The sequence below is a fragment of the Athene cunicularia genome, assembly GCF_003259725.1.
Source record: "Athene cunicularia isolate RWA chromosome 1 unlocalized genomic scaffold, athCun1 chr1_part1, whole genome shotgun sequence".
NCBI classification, from domain to species: Eukaryota; Metazoa; Chordata; class Aves; order Strigiformes; family Strigidae; genus Athene; species Athene cunicularia.
In genome coordinates this window covers 62,563,760-62,587,062 of record NW_020799091.1, presented here as the reverse complement: position 1 = coordinate 62,587,062, position 23,303 = coordinate 62,563,760, and the positions used below count along the sequence as shown (strand labels likewise).

The following is a 23,303-nucleotide window of genomic DNA, read 5'->3' as shown; positions in this document are numbered from 1 at the left end:
CGAAAGGGATGAGCCTGGGTCCTTTCTAAGCCAGCAGCAACTGTGGCTTTTTGATGTGGGTATTAATCTATTGATGTCTGGACCAAACAGCTGCACTTCTCCCCTTTAAAGACAGCTATGGTCAGTGTACAGCAGCTTTGAAGATGTACTGAAATGGTCTACATTTGCACTTGCAGTTAAGATGAAAGGCAGTATCTTCAACTGGTATAAGTAGCTTCAAAGAAGTCAATGGTATCACTCCATGCACATTCATTAGAACTAAGAATTTGGTTGTAAAACTCACTCCTAAGGGATATTTTATGATGCAAGAAAAAAAAAAAGCCACAAAAAAAAAAATCTCTGTTGTAATGGACTAGAGGAGTATTGTAAAAGTGACAATATACTTATCATATTACTATTAAACAAAATAACACTGATCCACCACTGACTTACCTATCAACTTCCTTTTCTTCCTCACATAAAAATTGACAAGTATGGTCCATTTTTAAATAAACTCTCTCTCACCAGACACTAACGTGATGACCATTACTGCAACTTGCTGCTGACAATGTAAAGCCCCAGCATGGAGCTGCAAGAAGCCAAAAAGGGCCACTAATGTTAACATTTCTTGATTATCCTTGTGTCCAGTTGGCATCGTTTAGCACAGTCTCACCCTACAATGAAGCATGGACACCTCTCACTCGTGTCCTGTTTCTACAGCTCTCTCCCTCCCACTGCAGAACTTGGTGGGTGGTTCGTGACTTCTAGCTGCTACCTAAATGAAACATGCATGGCTTAAGGTATTAAAGATGTTGGCTATCCTTTTGTTACTGTCAAGAAAGGATGGTGTTGGGGAACGAAGAGTGGGAAGGGAATAACAAAAACCTTGACAAATTGTTTAAACACAGGAATGACAGAGCAAGTCAACTTTAATATTTCAAACTAGAGAAAGAAAACAACTAAAAAAAACCCCAGACCCTTCACCCAAGAATTCTTGCCAACTAAAAGGCTCAGCCTTAGCTCCAACTGCAAATCTTCCTTCGGCAGAAGAGGAAACTAGAGAACTCAGAGACCACTGCCAAAGTCCTAACAACATGAACTGCAACAAAACTTCTTCTAAAACACTGTGTATGTTCATCTTAACATGTGTACTGCAACAGGCATAAATAGACAGTGATGCAAGTTGAAGGTAATTGTAAAAGAGCACCAAGAATCTACTTACCTGCAGTTACCTTATTTAAAGCCACAAGAGAGCTGAGAACTTTGCTGAAATTCTGTCCCTGATACAGGTCATTTGCATCAAAAGTCTGAAAACAAAAGAACATGCAGTAAGTTGTAGAAACAAGCCTTTAAACCAAGCATCTCTACAATATCATGCAAACCAGGACTGTAGAAACCATTGCCTGATCAAGGTATCTGTCCTTCAGTGGCTGTTATGAACCAGTAACACCGAGGGTTTTTTGGTTGAGTTTTTGTTGTTTGGTTTCTTGGTGGTTTAAAAAAAAAACCAAACACAAAAACAAAACCAAAAACAACCACCCACAACTAGGTTTTAAATAGAGAATATAGAAACAGCTGCCTTTGAGAAAAACTGAAGAACATAAGCTAAAAATATCAAGTGTCATTTAAATTACAGGAAAGTTGAATAAAATAAAATTATCAGAAGAGAGCTTTCCTCAGACATTTTGGGCAAAAAAAGTTCCTGGGTACCATTACTCTTGGCATGCTCTTCTTTTTCTGTAGCAGCTCACAGGCATTGTACCGGATTATTCATAAAGTACTTTTGAAGTTACTACAAATACTTTTAAAAGTACTGCAACAACACACGTGCCATTTCTTTATTCTACAAGACACAGAGAAAAGCAGCATTCCTGAAAATTAATGAATCTTACAAAGAGCAAAGTTGCCAGACAGGTTAGATGGAGAATGAGGTTTGTGAAACGGAGGGATGAAAGCTGAGGGTTATTGAGGGTTATTTTAGTTTTTATTTTCTAATTGTGGAAAGAGATCCAAATCTCAAACTATCTCGCAGAAAACAGTAACTTTCAAGTGCTGGGTGATGACATTAAACATCTGGATTTTCAGAGGGAAAAAAGAAGATTAAAAAAAAGAGACCCATAGTATTTGCCTGAGGTAATGGAAACACTCATCCAAAGTCTCATGAAAATAGCTCTTGCAATAGATTCTGCATAGGTTGAAAGGAGTCACAGTTTTCCCTTGTGCAAGACTAGAAAGAGGACAATAAAAGACAGCTATTACAGTTGTTACAGCTGATTTAAGAAACAGAAAGAGATTTAGTTTCCCGCAGTGCAGCAGTTTTTATCTAAAAAAATCAACAAAAATTGTTTATTTTCCTGATAACAGACCCATCCCACAGGCATTACCTGAAAGTCTGTACCCCAGAAAGCAGTCTTCAGAAGCAGGAGAGGAAAAAACCCATATTCCCAGGGAAGAAGAGAGAAAGGGACAAAGGAAGGCTAGATGAACCCAAGAGAAGTGAAAATTTTCATGAAAGCTAACTAAAGTCAGCACAGAAGGGTCTGCCAGACCAGCTGTGACTGGTTATGTGATATACTGGCAGAGGTAGAGCAGATTTAGGAAACATTTAATGACTGTATTATTCAGTAAGAAAAAATTCTCACAAAGCATTCACAGTATTTGAGGTACTTGCATATGTTAACATACACATTTTTTCCCTTCAGACTGGGGATCATCTCTGGTCCCAGCAAGCAGCAGTTCTACCATGGCAGTACAGGTGCTGACATCTCTCAAGCACTTGTAGTGTGCATACAGCTCAGTAGAACAATGCCACAAAACAGACACAGAATCAAGCAGAGGCAAACACTAATTACTCCAAGTAGTTGTCACTCGCATAAAGTCAAATAACTGTTTCATCAAGTCTCACTGGGCTACAGATAATTTAAAGACTACCCTTATTTGTTCGAAGCTGTAAGGAGGGGGACCAGAGAACCGCCTAGATGTGAATTTTGCAGAGTTTTTCCTGAAACACAAGGAAGCATTTAAAGGCTAAGTACACAAAAAAAGACATTAAGCAAATAAGAAATAATGTGATTTTACAAAAATAATAAAGATACGCTGTTTTATTAATAGCATAATATATAATAGAGATGAGAATTGACACCAATAAGGTGACAGCAGAACACACAAAACCTGGTTTAAACTCAAAACCAGACTGGAAATCAGTCTAACCACTGATCAGATAGGGGGAAAAATTTAAGCTGTTATGGAACAATAAAGCATCAGGAATACAAAATGTTCATTGTTAGCTACATGCTTATTGTAGTAGTTTTTAAACAAGCAAACTAAAAGTATGAACAGAAATCACAAAACAATGGCCCTGATACTAAAAAAAGGAAATACATAAGACACAGGCGCTTAGAGACAGCAGAACTGGATCAGAAAGGCACTACAGGGGAGGAAGAGAGCCAGTTATTTAAAAAAATAAAAAATAAAAAAAGCATATTTAAGAAAAAGGCTATGAACTATAGCTTAAACTTACAAAAAGTTTAAAAAAATTCCTAAATCCATTTTAAGCTCACCTTCATTCTGGATTCTGATAGAGCCAAGAGTTCTCCAAAGCCAGGCTAACTGGAGAACAACAGGATGCGAGGAAGCCTCGTTTCCTGCTATGCTGAGACTATAGGGGATACCAAGAATTATTTGATTGGATCATCCCAACACGTATAGTGCCATAAAAAAGCCTGTATCCAGGACACGCATCCAGTCTGCTACTTCACAGGAAACAACACAATGGGAGGATATGAGAAACATTTGCTTCCTTGTGATTTTACATAAAGCAATTCTGACAGAAAGCCACCCTCAGCAAACTCATTAGTAGCATTTTGATAAAGGGGATGGGAACATGACACCCTCCAGAAAGATTTTCTCCAAACATATGTTTAAGAATAAACTAACCTAGAGAGATAAAAAGTGAGGAAAAAGGCTTTAGTGTTCTGACATTTTGAGGCTACGTTATGAACTCAACTACTTGATTATAAAAACCTTATTTCAAAAAAAAAAAAAATCAAAAAACCCCTAACAAAACCACACAACAAAGGCAAAAACACCCCACACTCACACCTTTGTGCTATCTTAGCAGAAGTTTGCTCATTTCACAATATATTTAAAAACTCTTGACATCAGAAAAGCATTAAGATGCTTTAAGAGGAGCTTCCATGGGATAACCAGAGAAAACAAGTCTCCTCCAGGTTTTCAAGACAAGTCCAACCTGCATGTGTGCTACAATCTTCATTCTGTTATTTATGGACAAATCAGCTGCGAGAACTGACTCTTTATAAAAATATCACATATATTGATGTGAGAGGCGTTCACGAACTTCCTTACTCGGTGTCACTGGGTGACAAACATGTCCCCCATCCAACAGCCCCAGTTCTGTGACTGTAAGAATCAAAGCTGAATTTTGAGATCCAAGTATCAAAGTTACTTTTATATTCCAAACTATTACCAAATAACAAGATCTGAATACTAAATTATCTTCTATAATAACCCACTTCTCAAGTCATGTCAGAAGCGCAACGTGAATTCAAACTCGCACATGCTTACAGCTCTTAAAATCTGAAAATGCAAAACTCAACCAAGATATTAGCTTGGAAATAGAGATTTGTCTTTTAAACATTATGTGACAGGCATATATAGACATGAAACAAATCTTTATGGAAAAATATTTCCAATATGCCCTTGCTTTCCAGGCAAACAACATTTTTAACTCTGCAGGGACTCCGCCCGTGATGAAGTTTACCCTCTTTGCACATCCAATCCTTATTTTCCACCAAGACAGTCAGATAAAACATTAGTCAGATCCAAGTATAAAACCATCATAAATCACATCAGATGAGGACCCAGACAAGACAAATCTTTTATTTAAACTGTTTAAACAGCATACCTTTGTTTTTCAATTCCATGGAACTGACCACATGCAGATACGCCTTATGTAAGCATTAACATGAAGCACACCTATTAAATAAAGAAAGACCAGGACTATACTAGGAGACTTACACTGGAAACACTTTGCAGTTTATAACTAGTTAGCTAGGAATCAATGAACTTCAAGTTTAGCAGGCTCATCCCCATATGCCTTATTTTCCTGGTTTTTAACAGCCTTGTCACATGCTTCTGTTCTCTCCCGGTTTTCAACATCTGACACAATATTTATTGATAACAATTTTATGACCTCATTAATGAAATGTTAAATAACATTGTTAAGTACTGTATTGAGTCTGGCTGAGCTGGAATTGGTTTTCCCCTACAGCAGCCCTCACAGTGCTGTGTTTTATGCTGGGAGCTGGCAGGGTGTTGGCAGCACCCTGGTGTTGTGGCTACTGCTGAGCAGGGCTTACACAGCACCAAGGCTTTTTCCGGCATTTCCCCCCCAGTGGGATGGGGTGGGCAAGATCTTGGGAGTGTACACAACCAGGAAAGCTGACCTGAACTGACCAAAGGGATATCCCAGACCATGTGACATCTGCTCAGGATAAAGCTGGGAGAAAGGAGGAAGGGGGTGGGGTCACCCTTGGTCCTCCGAGGCAACCACTACGCATATCGGAGCCCTGCTCCTGAGAAGGCCCCACATCACCTGTCCATGGGAAGGAGAGAATAAATATCTTTTTTTTTTTTTTTTTTTGCTTCCATGCATGGACCTTTGGTTCACTTTGCTTATATTAAAACTGCTTTTGTTTTACCCACAAGGGTTGGTCTACCTTATTTTCTTTCCCCTCTTTGCCCTGTTGAGAAAACAAGGGGAAAGGGGGAGAAGTGATAGAGCGACTTGGTGGGTACCTGGCATTTAGCCAAGGTCAAACCACCCCAAGTACCAATGGCAGCAAATCCCCTATAGCAAGGTGTACATTGGATGGCTGTTCCACATTTGTAATTGTATTAAAGCCCATTAATAAGCCGGGTCTTAAATTCAGAGCTATATTGATTTTTTCATCACTGACATTCTTAAACACCAAATGAAATGCCTTAGAGATCCATTTCATCCACCTACTTGTTGTTCAACTACTAAACCCATCATCTCATTTTAAAACAAGACTGACCTCTGCACGCATCTTTAAACACATTCACATTCAAAATGGCCATAGTAACACATTCAGGTAATCTTAAATCATCTAAATCACTAACCCTCAGTGGATGGAAACTTCTGTTCAAATGGTGTTTATGATCTAACAGCAATAAGGAAATAATGCTAACATAACAATGCTCATCCCTCATTTCCCTGCAACAACCAGTACCTACTGAAACTGGAAAAATATTAACTGAGGAATTAGTGAAAAAAAAAGGAAATTAGAAAATAAGGTTGAAATGTATCTGGTGAGAGCACACTAAGGCAGTATTAAGGCAGTAATACAGTAAGCCTACAGCAGCATTCTTTGCTTCAAATCAGTCAGCTTCAAGGCCTCAGGTGTCTTTTATACAATTTTATTCCCAGTTATGGAGAAAATATTTTTAAATTAAGGTATTTCTCCTGATAAGGCATGGTCTACAACTGGAGACAGGAGACAATTGGGGGTGGTTCAGCCAAGCTTCCAGACACATGTTTTTTCTTCAAATATGTTTTCTACCAACCTTAACTTGCTTGTATCCTTAAACCACCACAGCATCAGTGAGTCTTTATCTAACAGTCATAGCAATAAAAGTTCATATACCGCTTAAGAGTAAAACAGAATGGTTTTTCTTGATAAGTATTTCCTTGCTAGACTAGTGCCTTAAATATACACAGGTACAGTACTCCCAGTGGTTATTATCATTTTAAGCATCTGTCTGACAAGAAGAGATGACAGCTTTCTTTACAGCACTGCACCATAAACTGCAGCACCTGAGGAGCTGACTTGCAAGCAGCCCATACATCCGTGCAGCACAGACAGGGCTGTCACAGCTAACCTTGCCAGCAAGCCCCAAAATAAGCTGTAACCCCTAGGCTGTGTGTACTAAACCAGCAGGACATTGTTCAGCTCAGTTTGGTGGCCTCGGGCCCCCACTGTAAAAGATTACGATAACATTGGCTTGCTTACCCAAAGGAAATGAAAGGAAATGAGCAGAGTGGCTTGGCAAAGCTCGGTACAACCATGGACAACATGTCACTCCACCTGTTCTTAGTGCACAGGCTGCAGCACAAGGAGCACAAATAGGTAGGAGAAAAAAAAGCAACTCACGGTTAGAAACAGGTGACCTTGAAAAACACTAAGAATCTCTTAACACCTTGCTTCATTGTGCCACCACCCCCAGCGTATTTCTACCCTGGGAGCAGCTGGCAAGGGGAAGCCACAGAGGCCATCCACACTCCACCTTCCCATGAGAACACCTAATATGCCCAAGCTGGAAAAGAGATCCCATAGGTAAACCTACATGCAAAGCACAAATTTCTTCATTTATTCTCACATTAGGTCAGCTGTAAGTAGTGCTGAGTCTCTCATTCAGCTACAATGCAGCAGCTGTTCCTTGAGCCATGAATTATCATCTGAAAGCTGCGGCAGTAAGAGATAAGAAAAGCAGGGAACTATGACAACTGAGAGAAAAAGGGAAGCGGGGGGGAGAAGAGATGATTACAAATCTTCTGGAAATCTCTATGAAGCATACTGTTGCCCAAATGTAGTAATGCACAGCACAAAGGAGAGCTAAAAAAAATTAAGAATAAGACAAGGGGAAAAGTTTGAAAATAACTAGGAGAGCAGACCTGCAGTGCAGGATTTCTGTGTGATCTGGTAACAGTTCACAAGAGAAATTAAAACTCAGTGGTAAAGAATCTATAAAACTTAAGAGGGGATCTGGAATAAATTTTACTGCTCATACAAACATGTTCCTCAAAAGTGAAAACTTAATTGTACTAAAAACACCACATCTCCTAGAAAGCTTTAATTAATTCCTACAACCAGTAATATTTTTAAGACCTGCCTAAAAGCAGGCACAACCAGCAATAAAAATGTGTATAGAAGTTTGTAGTGTCTGTGTGCACATCCATTTGTGTGCATGTATCCAAATACATATTTACTACACAAATCTGAAGAGGACAAAGGTTAAAAAACCCTCCTTGTTTTAGAGTCCCTTAAGATGTACTGAAGCTTTCCAGCTCCAAGAATGTTTTGCCCAAATCAGCTGCATCAAAGCACTAATGATTCTGCAAAGCACTAATTTCAAATGCTACATTTTACCTAAGCCTCTGCTTATGAGCACCCTCAGCAAGTTCATCAGCGACACCAAGCTGTGTGGTGTGGTCAACACACTGGAGGGAAGGGATGTGCCATCCAGGGGGACCTGGGCAGGCTTGAGAGGTGGGACTGTGCAAACCTGATGAAGTTCAACAAGGCCAAGTGCAAGATCCTGCATATGGGTCAAGGCAACCCCAAGCTCAAATACAGACTGAGCAGAGAATGGATCAAGAGCAGCCCTGAGGAGGACTTGGGGTCATGATCAACATGACTCGGCAATATAAGCTTTCAGCCCAGAAAGCCAACCATATCAAAAGAAGTATGGCCAGGTCAAGGGAGGCGATTCTCTCCCTCTACTCTGCTCTCATGAGACCCCACCTATAGTCCTGCGTCCAGCTTTGGAGCCTCCAGCACAAGAAGGACATGGACCTGCTTGAGCAGGTCCAGAGGGTCACGAAGATGATCACGGGCTGGAGCAACTCCCCTGTGAGGACAGGCTGAGAGAGTTGGGGTTGTTCAGCCTGGAGAAGAGAAGGCACCAGGGAGACCTAATAGTGGTCTTCCAGTACTGAAAGGGGGCATACAAGAAAGATGGGAGGGACACTTTATCAGAGTGTAGTGATAAGACAAGAGGTAATGGTTTTAAACTGTAAGAGGATAGATCTAGGTTAGATAAGGGAAAAATCTGTTAGTATGAGAGTGGTGAGACATTGAAACAGGTTGCCCAGAGAAGTTGTGGCTGCCCCCTCCCTGGCAGTGTTGAAGGCCAGGTTGGACAGGGGTTTGAGCAATCTGATCTAGTGGAAGGTGTCCCTGCCTCCCTGCCCATGGCACGGGGGTGGAACCAGATAGTCTTTAAGGTCCCTTCCAACCTAAACCATTCTGTGATTCTATGATTTAAGTCCACATCTAAACATTACCAACATTTTTCATCAACCCCATTAAAAGTAGCATGAAAAGAAATACTAAATTCCTTTTTTGGAGATTAACTGTCCAATTTCTGAAGCTTTCCAAATCCATCTGGTTTTAGAATGTGACACAGCAAGTTAGTATCCTCAAATTAATTCTTTAGCAAGGAAGTTGTAGAATTTGATATTTCTAACCATAAATGTCTATTAGTAGCAAACCAAGTTGTCATTAAAAAAACAGAAAGGTCAGCACTTTTGTATAAGCACATAAGAAAACATGAGTCTGTTCCAAATTTCTACCTGCACAGCAAAACAAGAACTACATCTATCACACCTTCATCCTAAATCACTTTCAAATTGCTTTGTAGGTTTTAAATCTTATAAATGATATCACACAGTGATAATCTCACCTGATACTGAAAAAGAGACATTCAGAGGCACACAGTATGAATATGTGATTGAGTACTGAGGCTTAAGGAAGCTCACACTCCTGGGACTACAGGCAAAAATAGAAGTTGTAGGAATTAGATTACTGAAGGTAATCCAAAAATTTGATTGGGACACTGAAGCTGAGAAGCCTCAGTACTTGCCAATGCAACAGGTTAAATCTGAAACCAAGCAATTGCACAAATACCTTCTAGTGCCAAAGAAGAGAGGCACCTCAGCCAGGAAACCTGGCCAGAAACATACACCAGGAAGACTCAGCCCAGTAAAACTCACCTCTTTCTGATATACACAGAACTATGTGAACTACTCCTAAAATAAATCAGGAAACACAGCTGTGGAAATCCAGGCCACAACTGCATAGGGAATACTGTGTGTAAGATGACACACAAGGCCAAAAAAAAAAGCCCACAAAGTACATGTTTGGAAATAAATACAGACAGCTCTGCTATGAAGCAGAGTAAGTGCTCAGTGATAAAAATGGTAAAAATTATTTTTTGGCGAATAAGTGCACAAGCCATCACAGACTGCCAGCGCATCCAATAAACAAGGAGACAGTTAAGTAGTCATACATTCTGGGGGAAGCCACAAGAGAAAGGTGAAGGATATCCTACTGAACTAAAACTAGCTTATCTTTCTAAGAAAGAACTGAAAACTCCACCTTATCCTCCTCCCAATGAGAATGAAAGAACCAAAAGGCATTTACTTCAGTGAGGAGTAAAAATTAGACCCCAGCATTTCACTCAGCTTGAAATACAATGTCCACCTGCTCACTGTGCAGAAAAACAGTGATATATTCCGATGACCAAGACTAGGTGCTCAGTTAACTACACGTTACATTAATTTCCTAAATTTGTTGATCAGTTCTTCTAAATCTTCTGTGCTCTTCTAAGCCAGTCGTTTATCCTAGCAATGCTCCCCAGGTCAAAGCTCAAGTCTTTACACCAACAGAACTGCCTCACAAAAAGCTAGCAAGAAGTTTCTCAAGGGTGTCACAAAGTAGTTTTCCTTCTGAAAGTGTTTGTGTCATCTGAATCTTTAATGAGAAGACTTAAGTGATGCTCATCATAGATATTACAGAAAAATTGTAATGTGTCAGTAACTTGCTAAAAAGAAGGCTCCTGCTTCTTTCATAGCATTCCTTTTTGACACCACAGATGACAAACTTATTCAGTACTAAAGGGTGTGAGTCAACTAGAAGCCAAAACCTCTACAAGGATTGGATACAGTGCCACAGCTAATAAAATGGCTGGCCCAAATTTTAGAAACAAAAGCAAACAACAGCAAACCCCAGAAAACTAACAGGATATTTTCTCAAAAGAAATGGGCTGCAGAGAAGGAAAGCAGTTCATAGGTCTTGCTCCCCTCCACACACCCCCTGCCACCCCCAACAATGCTAACATCTACTCAAGGATTGTGCCTCTGATTTGGAGAGTAGATGCTTATACTTAATGATACTATCTTCTTCTTGTATGAATAGTTCATTAAAGATCAATGTAGCAGGAAAAAGCCTGTGAAATCTTTTTTTAGGCCTAAAACAGATGTTGATAATTACTTTTTCAATAACTTGCAATTACAGAAAAAAAAAAAAGCAGATTTTGATCTTCCAAATTCATGTGATGTCTGTAACAGTATCAACTGGCCATGTTTGCAAGACTAGGATCCCCATTAGATGTGAACAACTGCAAGTTACAGGAGCAGCTGTGTTTTTTGTTTTTTTTTTTTTTTTTCATTTTTTAAATCACAGTAGTAAGTTTGTGGTTTTAGGAAGCTAACTCCTTCACCCTACAGCTTCTGTTCAGACCTTGTTGGGCATCTATCCTTTTGCCAACCCCATTCAACACTGTCACAATGGAGCAGCACGGAAAACACAAACCCTCCTGAATTCCATTTTAAAGAATGTGTATCATGCCCTAAAGTACTGGGTAAAGTTCACAAGCAGATATCCACCTTCTCCATAATGTATAGCTAAACATCATACTTGCACAAGCAAACCTGCTGTAACGGTAAACTGTTTCCCATCTCAAAGTATAAACATACATTATGGCTCCATCATTTTCATAGATCTACTATTTCTTCCTGATGTTTCTTCTTCCCCCCAATAATAAGTTAAAAAGAAACAAGTTAGGAAAAAGCCTTAATGAAAGAACACCACAAAAAAATGTCTCTGCACAAACACCAGCCCAACACTTCATGCTAACTGAAAGTATTGAGAGTACTGAAAATGAAGACTGACCTCAAGCAGATCACACATAGTCAGCAGAAATCAAAATGACAGGACAACAATGACAGTCACTTAAAACTACGAAAACAGGCTGCCCAATTTGCCTGGCGAGGGTCTGAAAGTAGATCCTGAACATAAACATTCAGAACTGAATCATCTCTGTTTAAGGTTTTACAAACTGCTGTTTGCCAATGGCTGAGCTCAGTAGTGACACACTGAATTCTTTAAGGCTCAGAATAAACCAGTTCCTAAGGAAGAGGGAGCTGCTATATACAGGAAACTTGCAACTAGGTTTCAAGCATTACAAAAGGGAGATGTCTCCTTTTGGAACACTTGAATTTTAGATTTATTTTCCAAAATAAAGAACTACACATCAGCTAAACTGTGAACATCTCCACACTCTTACCTAAAAACACAGGAAGGATGGCTTGCCATAACTGATTTCAGATGCCTTCTGTCTAGATGTATGTTCTGCCAACATTTCTCAACTAATTTATGAAGTATCAGCTTTGTTTCAAAAGCCACACTTTATGGAGTGAGAATAGGCCAATATAATAAAACAAAAAGCTTAATTTATATCATGAAAAAATTGGGAAACAAAAATTAGGAAAATCAACTTCTCTGGGTCCAATACAGGTAGTGTTATCTGCAGTGCAGCTCTCCATTTATGAAACAAGGAAAACTGCAGCTAAATACCAGTTTAAGTCACTACCATCAAATCAAAGTGTCATAGGCACATACTAAGATTGCTGAGACAGACTTGTTTTAAAACAGCAGTGTTCACAGACACACCCAGACTATGTCACAGAGAGCAAGAGCTGGCAGCAGGGGGAAGGAGTCATCTTACTGCAAAAGATTTTGTACTACATGAGGTTATCATCTGCCCTCTTAAAATAGCTTGCTGGCTCGTTTACTATACTACCACGTGCTCTAACCACAACTTAAATGCTATCACATGTTCACATTTCATCTGGAACAAATGCATACAGCCAAATGATCAGATGATGCACACATTCAGCATCAATGAAGAACAAACTACAGACAAAGCACGAGCCACAAAAACAGCCCCACTGACCTCAAACACACTATTTCACCTACTACTTATCAGCATGCTTCGGAGTCTCCTTTTGTTGTGAGCACACGCACTTTTAAAATAAACATGTTCACAGAAGAAACAGGAAAATGCTTGGAGCATTAAGTATGTATTAGTAGCCGCAGGAGAAAAACTGAGGGGGAATTGATATTGAGATTTCTGGCATGGGTCAGAATTTGACTAAGCATCATTAGACACGTGGAAAAAAATGGGAGAGGGAAAAAGATAACACAGAAATGCAAGAAGGAAGAAAAAAGAGGAAAAAAAAAAAGGAGTGTTACACCCTTCTGTTAAGAAAGGAATTATCAGAAATCTCAATTGCTTCCTGAATATACTGTGGAAAGTGCCAAAAATTAAGAATAAAGGCTTACTGAATTTCCATATAGTCTGTTGAAGCTTTCATTTAGAATCACCAACTGGAAAAAAGTAATTCTGAAATAGTTAGCAGAAATGAACAAGCCACCAAAACCAAGATTTCAGGTTTCAATTAGATGAGTAAATTAATTGCAATACTTCCATTTTAAAAATTCACTGAGAAGCACAAAACTGTATGCACGCTCCCTGAGCTACATCTCCTCCCAAGTAAATCCTTTTTGATTTACAGCTTACCATTTTCATTTCAGCCAGTAAAAATACTGTTAAAAAGAAGCCTTGGGCTGATCTCTCTCTCCCAGTATCTGCAATAATGCGATCCAGGATCCTCCACCATTTCTAAAACCCATTTTGAAAAAGCAGGCACAGGACTTTATCCAGAAAGCAGGGAAGGTCTCACCACCACCTGCTTTGGTGACCAACCATTCCTCCTGTTGCCAGGGTTGGTGGAACTGCCCAAGCAGCAGTAGGGCAGCCGCAGGGCCCAGTATCTTCGAGCAAGAAGACAGAAAACCAGAGGCAATTTAACACAACAGCCTGTAACTTAAGGGCATTCAGCAGTTGCCAGGCCAGCAGCCAAGTCATCCCTATGAAGAGTGAGGCAGACACCTAGGGACAAGACACACAGGACAGGTCTAGATAAACCATTCTTGTTCAGAATTCACAAGTCCACAAAGCAGGGCAAGCTTTCAGGTGGGAAGTCTCCCACACTACCTCACACTCTTTTCACTCAGGGGGTCAACTAAACCCCCACAGCAATTCAGTTCTAGCAGCTGAACTGGGAGAAAATTAGTTCTGCAAGAAGAGGGAAGTTTGCTTCAAGTTTCACGAGCAAAACCAGTTCAGTACGGTACAAAATTAGCACCTGAGCCAACATGCAGGAGAGAAACAGCTTATCTGTCAAGGGAAAAAGATTCACTTGAGATACTGGGAAGCATCACAGTTGTTCAGGTATTTTCCAACTGTGGAAAAAACCCACACCAACACCACACCACACACCCCCCTAAACCCCACCACACCACACAATTTAGCTGCAATCTGCCCCCACTCCAAACATCCGGCATCATGCTGACATTCAGTAATAAAATTTCTGTAAGAAATTCCAACTTATAGTTTATGGGAATATCTATAAAAATTTCCACATTCCAAATATTAATAAAAGATGGCCTCTGGCAAGCAACAACAAAAATGAAATCCACACCAATTTTGCTTATTCATAATAATGCCTGGGGACACAATCTGAAATACATGAAGATAACTCTTCCAAGAAACGAGCTATTGCAAGTTCTGGTTCATCAGCTGATAGGCTGTATGATGGGCGTGGGTAACTGAGCTTGCAAGGGCAGCTAGAGGCACTGCTATGAGTAGGCAGGCCCAACAGTCTATCTCAATTACTCCTTTTCTCCTAAATGTTCTCATAAATGTGGTCCAGGATTCTTCTAGCCTTATTGCCATCACATTCCCCATTGCAGGTGCCCTAACTTCAATGTCCTATCCAAAACACAACCGCTCACACTCCAGTGTTCACAAATGTTCACAAAAGAGAGCCCTAAATCCAGCCTCTCACTTGCAACACATACTACCTCACCAGCACTGCCTGGGCACTAATCCGGCATCTTGATGCAGAGACAGGTCCTGGATTTCCACAGCAGACGCCGTAGAGAGCAAGCTTCAGCCACCATCTGATCAATGGTACGTACCCGTATGGAGATGGCCTATTCCTATCACCTCTGTGCAGCCTGCTAATGCCGACGAGCCCGTGCCTGTGGTAGGTGATGCCCTGTACAGTCAGGAATGTCTGTCCACAGAGCTTGGGACCTTCTGATGAAGGCTCAGGTATGCTGCCATGTACTTTTAAAAGTTGTAACAGTTCAGTGACTGGCAAAGATCATTTCAGTGCGAGCTCTTTTGCTAATGTAACTGCTGCTCATGCAGCAGAACCCAGGAGTTAAAGCTGCTCCTCTTGACAATAAAGATTTCTAGCAGAGGGCCATACGCTCCTCCAAGCAGCATCCAAGGATGCCATCTGTGGAATTAGGACAGGCACTCAAGGGAAAAAAAAACAAAACAAAACAGACAAAACAAAAAAACCCGATGCAGCCTATCCATCCCTAAAACCTTAATCTGAGTTGCCAATAAGAAGGAATACAGAAAGGCAAATATTACATAGTAATACTTAACCAATATGTTCTTCCAATGGTTTGCATCTCAGGGACTATCTGCATTTAAAAGCCTCAAATGGATTTTTTAGACTTCTCTAGTAACATCTGTAAACCATATAATTTCAACTTTTACAAAAACCCAGAAAAATTATTTGCACAGCTAAGTGTGAAGAATCACTTCCCTCCATTTGTTAGCACCTTGACAACTGCTTGCTTTCTCCGAGTAGCCCTTAGATTCTGTGCTAGGAGAAACAGAGAACAACCTTCCCACTTTCTCCACACCACCCATTACTAAGACTCTATCAACCTCAGATACTCAACTCTTCTGTCAGCAGAAGAGTCACTACATCTGCAACTCATATGGACTCCATTCCTCCCTTTATTGTAACAACTTCTGCTAAAGTCTTGAAATGGCAGACTATTCCATTTCCTTAAATACAGCATTTCTCCTGGACATTGCTATAAATACAATTAATCTCACTGCTATGACTTGCAACAGTCAGAGAGAGTGACCAAGCACAGTATCTTCGTAATTTGCCAGGACTACATGATACCTGTCAGTTCAAAGAACTCAGATACTAAACTGAAGTTTTAACTACAGTGTGCAACACAGTACTTGGCACAGCCTCAGTACCAGAGGAATGGAAGGCAGCAGACATGAACCAAAACTTTAAAGATCAAGGAGGGAAAGAAGTGAAAAGAACCAGAGAACTACAGACCAGTGAAGCAAGTGCCTAAGCAATGTAAATTGATAAAAGGTATCATAAAGAGCAGAATTTTGGGGGTTTGCATAAATATGAAAATAGAAAAGAATTAACATTGCTTTGGTAGAATGAGGTAATCTTTCCAAAATGCATCTACACTCCTTGAAGCAATTAGTCACAAACAAAGGGTAGTCCAGTTAACATATCATATCTGAATATCCTCTGAAAAGGCACCTCATCAACAGCTGTTTTTGTTTTAACAAAATTAGTATGAGCTAGAAGGCTCCTCTTAAAGATTTGGAAGTGCTCAAGAATTAAGAAACAACAGCTATACATAAGTGATTGTATTGATTTTTCACTACAAAGAGAGTATCAAAATCATCTCATAGAGACCTGATTTAGGAGACACTACTCAACACAATGTACACGTGATTTCACAGAAGGCATAAAGAGTGAACTTCGTTTGTTAAGGATACAAAATAATTCAAAGTAGTCAAAACTTGAACTCATAGCAAACAGCTACTATATGATCTTGTGGATGACCAAATGTTAGTGGCAGGTGAAATGCAGTGCTAACAAATGGAAAAACTGCTCTCAGTCAAAATAATAGAACACCCAAACCTCATCATTATACTTGCATAAAAATGAGTTTTAAATTAGCTGTTCCTACTGACAAGTAGAAGATGGCAGTCAGCTAACAACTTCAGATCAAGGATCAACCATCTCATGAAGTCCAAGAAAAACAATACTGGAAAATGAGAAGAGACAAACAGATGTCTTTTATTATTTCCAGAGTATCTCTAACTTAAATACAACTCTCATCCAGCACGATACTATAAAAGAAGAAAAGGTACGCATGCTACTTAAACCAACTAAATGAATGCAATGGATTTCATACAAGGAAAAAGTAAATAAACCACAAGTGTTCACCTTGGAAAGAGAATATGGGATATAGCAAAGTACACTAGTGCGGTATGAAGTCATGTATAGCACGTAGATGATCCAAAACATAAGAACAAAGTCACCCACCAGCTGCAGCAGCTGAACAAACAAAAGGAAGTTTTTATAAAATGCATAATTTAACCCAGGAACTTATTGCCACAGGATGCTGTGAAGGTAAAGAAAAAAGTTCAAAATCGCTTTAGAAAGCTATTTTTAAAAAAGCCATTAGAAGGAGGTCCACTGAGCTGCTAAATACCCAGTGATACAGATACCATTGACTCCTCAAGAAGCTCCTTAGCTATGGACTGTGAGAAGCTGGGAAGATTTAACAGAAAGTGTCATGCTGTATTTTCACCATTTTTTACACTTTTTCTTCTAGATATCTATTACAGACCTTTATCTCACAGAATAATAAGATAAACAGACCTTTGATCTGAACTTGTATAGTCACCCTTGGTCATTAAAGGCCATAAAACTCTTCCTCCATTTTTTAATCTCCAAAGACAGCTTAGCATAACAAGCTTTTTTGCCTAACTTAGTCACTACAGGAAAACCCCTCAGTAAAACACTGATTGAGCAGCAGTAATTAGCCTTTATTCCCCAAACTCTCAAAACTATCCACCAGACTTCATTTTACAATAAAGGATTTAAAAGCTGAGTGAAACAACTGAATAGTAATATTGGAAGATGCAGAAATATTATAATGACAGCAATTACCTGCCAGAAATTTGAGAAAACATTTTACCTAGGTCAATGCACCCTGTTACCCAAAGGGGCAATGCTGACTCAACTCCTCCCACAGATATACCCCACACACCTCCCCAGTGTGGGAATCTGGCCACGGGGTAATCAAGCAGTGAGTCAGCTCAGCTACAGGAAGCTGTTCAGCCTTAGTTTTCCATAAAATCAGCTCACTTAAAACAACTCGCTCTGCAACTGCAGTCTGTAGATCTGACAGCGGAAAGTGGCAGGGCTGTGTCTGAAGACTGCAGACTATGGGGATTTCCCTTCACAAGGGCAGCCCTCCCAGCTACAGCAGAGTGGAACAAACCATATTCACCATTAAGAAATGCAAACGCCGTAATGCTATTATCACTAAATGCACCACTTAAACACTGATATGAACTCTGCACCACTTCAAATGTAGTTATTAATTAATGTCTAGGTTTAAATGCTAGCAGGACACTAGCAAGAAGAAACAGCTCCATATACCACTGTATCAACGTGTTGAAGTAAAGGCACAGAACAGCAATAACATTTTGTTATAAAAATTTATTGCAGTATATTAACACGTAGGAGTTTCCCCCCCCCCTTAATCTTTGCTATTTAAATATCACAAAAACAGCCTCAGTCTCGAAGAACAAATTATGTATTATTATGTTGACCTGTCTTCACAGTTGATAGTGTGGAGTTGATACAGTTGATACTAATGAGACTTCTGTGGGAGGGTCACGATTTTCTGAGATGCAAATTAAGTATGCCGAGTTAAGGATAAGGCTTCCAAGTGTAACTGAAACCCCTACAGGGAAGGACTTAAAACCGAAACTGTCATTTACATAACACTTTAAGAAGAAAGGATACCAACCAAATCACATGGAGCTACAATAACCTCAGAAACACAATTCATCACAGACACCACTGTAAAGGCATTATAAATGGCTATAACACTGTGCCATTTAGCACAAGTCTCAGAAAAAGCCAAAGTCTGAGCACATACAGACCCTTTTAAGACTGTGATCTCCATTACAACACCCTCCAAAAAACCCCATGTGAAACTCCTGCTGAGGTCACTGAAGTGCGTAACACGTCTTAAGCCCTCAACATTTCAGCTGTGAGACCAGAGTAGATATCCTGTTATTAGCAGAGTCATACTGCACTTAACCTAACTTCTACAAGAGATGAAGTCTACAAAAGATACTGCTGTATTAACATAGAAAATGCCAACACAGCATAAAGTTCCCAGATGAATAAAAGAAATAGAAAATTAGAAGGTTGTGTGTTAAAAGCAGTAACTAGGGCAATGATTGTAAAGATCCAGCCCCAGATAAGTTCAATACACACAATCCCAAGGTGCCCTGCGCATGCGAAAGCAGGCATCGCGTCAAGCTGTGCCCAAGGTGATATCCTCTCATTCCCCTTGATTCTTAAAGCAATAGCACATAATGGCTACTTACACCTAACTTGGCTGCAGAAGAGGGGAGAACTTTCCCATGTGTCTAACCACAACCAAAAATACAGCCTATGACCTAAAGATAAGAAGTTACCAGGTACCACACTATCATGCATCTAAAAACCTACTGCAGATAATGATCAAATAAAAGCAAAGGCTTTTCCCTTGCCTGAGAATGGGAAACAGGGAAAGTGCTCTGAAGCCATCAAGCTGGCACTGAGATCTGTTTGTGCACTGAAGGGTTGCTCTTAGAGCAGGGGTCAACTGCCACAGTTTCTAATCCAGATGAGGACAGCAACAATGCAATGCAACGTGACACAGAAAACAATTACAGCAAGACTTTGTTCTTAGGAAATACAACAGCTAAAAAGCTATCGATACCTGTTCAGAAGTACAAGAGCTTCCATGTGCATACCACGTTTGTTCCCTGTATCTGGAACAGTAATAAAACGTTCATTTTCTGTACTGTATTTTATGCATCTCTGGCTAATCCAAACCTCTCCTGCAAGGTGTATCATCCTCTTTCCCAATTAAGAGATGTTTGCAAACTCTGCTTTCCAAAGTCCGGCTGTTTCCTCCCACATGAAAAACAAGTGACACCAGATGCTACAAGTAGGAAAAAATGAAATTAAAAATAAATATAATGGACTAAATGTGCTGTTCTAGAAACAGGTTGAAAAGTTAAGCAAATCTTTCCACTATGATGCTCCAGAAGCATTTAGAAGACAAAGATGGAATTGCTTAAAAATCTCCAGCAAGATTCTCTGAAGAAGTCAGTGCCACAAGAGCATTATCTTTACAGAAGACATCATCAAGAAGGTGACTTGTGTTCTGGAAAAAGAATTTAAGTTCTTCTACAGGTAAGAAACCCTTTAACAATTCCAAGTGAATACACTTTTTAACCTCTTGGAAGTAACAACAGTAGCTCTGAAAGCAAACACAGTTTTTAGACAAATCTGACCCATAAAATAACCATTAAAAAGCACTTCTCATTTGTTTTTAAGAACAGACTGAAAATGCTTATTTTGTACAATCTGTCAATCAAAATTTGTTTTACACAAGCCTTTGCAAGGCTTCTAGAATAACCTGCCTTATTTTGTACAAAGATTGGCATGTTGCTCAATAGCACACACCTGATAAAGCAATACACATACAGTACATTCTCCTTGTATTTAGCATCCTGCAACAGAATTAGTTTTAGGGTACCCAGTAAATAAATCCAGCTATAAAGATTGCTCTTAAAGCATGCAGCAGTAGCTTCCACAATATCTTTTACCAGCTACAAAAACAGTTCCTCCTTCCAGACACATTCACACCATAATCTCTAAATTCACACCATCTTTTAAGATGGAGTTACTACAACATGCTTCAAATAAACCCATAACGTAACATCTGTATCATACCAAAGCAATGCAAGTTCTGCTTCATGGCAACTCACCACCCTAAACTCCGTGATCCTAGTGCTTTCTGGCCAATTTAACCTATGCAGTCCAAAAGCAAAGCTGTTGTGGCTTCCAACACAAGACTGTCCCTTGCACCACCCTGCTGTTCCAACTGCTGCCCAAGGTAGCCTGTCCAAATCTCTTCCAAACCAAGACAGCAGATGAGCAGCTGTGCTCTCGACAAGCTGTTGGAGCAAGAAGTTCTCTGACTGTCAAACACGCTCACAGCCTCAAAATGCAGGCTGTGTCTCCTTGCATAAATTCCCTTGAAAAGACTATTTTTAAAAGGCAGGAAAAAAAAGGAGGAGAGTTTCATGTTGTGAGGGGAATTTCATGTCCTTCATTAACTTGCAGGAAGGGCACCTGAGGCTTCCTCTTTAGGACTACAAAGCGTCCATATTCTACAGAAGCAAAAGAAACATACAAAGATGAAAAGGTTGCCTTAATATTAAAATCAGGATTTTTTTCAAACAAACCTCAATGTTTCTCATTTCAAGCATTGCTACAGTTACCTGAGGATAGACACTGCCATGAAAATATAATTATTTCACTTGGATAGTTTATCTAGTGAAACTATTAGTATTCAGTAGGCAGTGAGGACACTCCTTGATGAGAACTGCCTTAACTACCACCAAGAACAGACTCAAGCTTCAGAGCAATTACAGGCAGCAATTACGTGGGATTCAATCCAGCTCCGGGACTTTCAGTAGCAACGCAAAACCACCAAGACCCTATTTGAAGGGCTGAGCACTGCAGAACAACATCACACCAACAGTTCTGAAGGAGAAACCAGTAGATTGCTGACAGGCTTTACTGCAGACCAGCAATCTGCAGGACCAGAACCTGGTAGTCCTATCAATACCAACACTTTCCATTATCAGTCTTCTATGTTCTATTAAACTTTCCTAAATGTCAAACATTTGGACTAGTATTTTTCATGTAGTGCATGAGCCTCATGCTTCATTTTAGCATTATCACAATTTTTTACAGCACTTCCCTATCCAGTCATCACCAGAAATGACATTGAGAAAACAACGTTTGCCAGAATCCAACTTCAGGAGATACAAATCTTGAAACAATCAGCTCCCTCTGCTTTGGAGCAGAATTTCTAAAGGCTTCCTATCCTATCAAAATTTCTTTCCAAAATGTACCAGAAATTGTCCCCTAAGGAAAAAGAAAAAAAAAAGTCCATCCAATTTTGCCCAGCTTAAGATCCAGTGGCTTCATTTTGTTAATTTCTTCTTTAAACTAGTCTATATACATGCTTAGGACAGATAGAGCATGTCACAGGTTCATACAGGAGTCCACTTGCAAAATACAGAGCAGTAATGCTGGCTGAACGTTTCAACACAGTTCAGACACCAACACCAAAAGAAAAAGCCTCCAAAGAGAAAGCCCAATTCAAATGCTGTGAAACAAAAGCTAGATTCAGTACTCAGGGTGGAACAATAACTTTACCAAGGCTAAGTTTCACCTAATTTTAGGAAATCGGTTTTCAGCTGTCTAGGTCCATACTGCCTCCTTTTGTATCCCCACAGGGATATATATCCCATCCACCATAGGTCATCCTCTGAAGAGACTTCTGTTGATTGTAAAAGGAAGCCTCCATAACTATCTTTAGCTGTGGTCTAGGAGACAGAGCTGAAAGCAAGGCAAGGGAAGGATAGTGTTCCAGAGAACTGCAGCTATTGGAAATCCCACTCCAGCCATGCTCTCAGCTACAAAGTTACACCCTCTCTTTCCCACCAGTTGTTGAGCCCATCACCCCCTTCACTGTAGCAAAAATGCATTGAGTAAAGACTAAGGCAATCCATTTTTTTGCTGGGTTAGTTCTCTGCTTCAGAAGCCTGACCAGCACCAGAGATGGTCTACAGTAAGTAGCAGGAACAGATAAAAAACCATCTTTCTCTGAGCAGAGATGGCACTGACTTACTGGTCTCAAAGACCTCAGAAATCCAGGCTAGATGGCTGATGCTAGGTTAGGAATGACAGAAGAGAGGAAACAGCAAGGCAAACCACTTGCGAGAATGTGCCAAAAGGAAGATCAGGACTGAAAAAGCAAGTGGGAAAACAAAGCCAATAAGAGAGAACAGGAAAGGAGAAACAGAAACGGTTGTCAGGAGCTTGATGTAGAAGCCAAGTCATGTCATTCCTCTGCTATCAACAAATACTTAGAAAATGCAGCAGTTGAGAACGCGCCCATCTCTTCCCAGATTGGCACAAAGAAGAAACATGAGCTTACCACCACCAGCAGATACGCTGACAGTTCAGGTGCAGCAGCTGAGCAGGAGACACAGCAGTTCTGCTCCCACACGGCAGCATGCTGCCACAGGGAGCTTCCTCTCACCCCTTCTTTCTTTAAATCTAGGATCACATAAAGATGATCCGCATATTCACTGTACAATAATCAACTATCACCATTTTCCTCAAGATATCTGTCCCCATTCAGTACGTAGGGCAAGGCCAGTCAAAAATCAATCAGGAAGCCTTAAAAAAGGATTTGCCTGTAAGGGCATTTTCCCAAGCCCCAAACCTCTCCCATATAGGACATCCTCCTACCCACCACATTCTACACATTACTCAGGCAAATCATTTCACTTACCTGGATTAAAAGCAACTTCAGAAAATGGGTCCTGGTTTGCATTTCAGCTCCAAAAGGCACTGAGTTTGCAAAACA

At 40.1% G+C, this 23,303-nt stretch overlaps 1 protein-coding gene across 3 annotated transcripts in view; it reads right to left on the bottom strand.

Moving 5' to 3' along the window:
- ARHGEF7 (Rho guanine nucleotide exchange factor 7) overlaps positions 1 to 22,955 on the bottom strand; it is a 95,999-nt gene extending 73,044 nt beyond the window's left edge. The window contains exons 1-2 of one of the 3 annotated variants that reach the window (XM_026862805.1): positions 22,869 to 22,955; positions 1,202 to 1,286 (exon numbers count right to left, since the gene is read on the bottom strand). The gene's annotated coding sequence lies outside the window, so the exon portion shown is untranslated. The remainder of the gene's footprint in view (positions 1 to 1,201; positions 1,287 to 22,868) is intronic. The other 2 variants (XM_026862885.1, XM_026863120.1) reach the window with 2 other exon arrangements.
- Between the last annotated feature and the right edge of the window lie 348 nt (positions 22,956 to 23,303).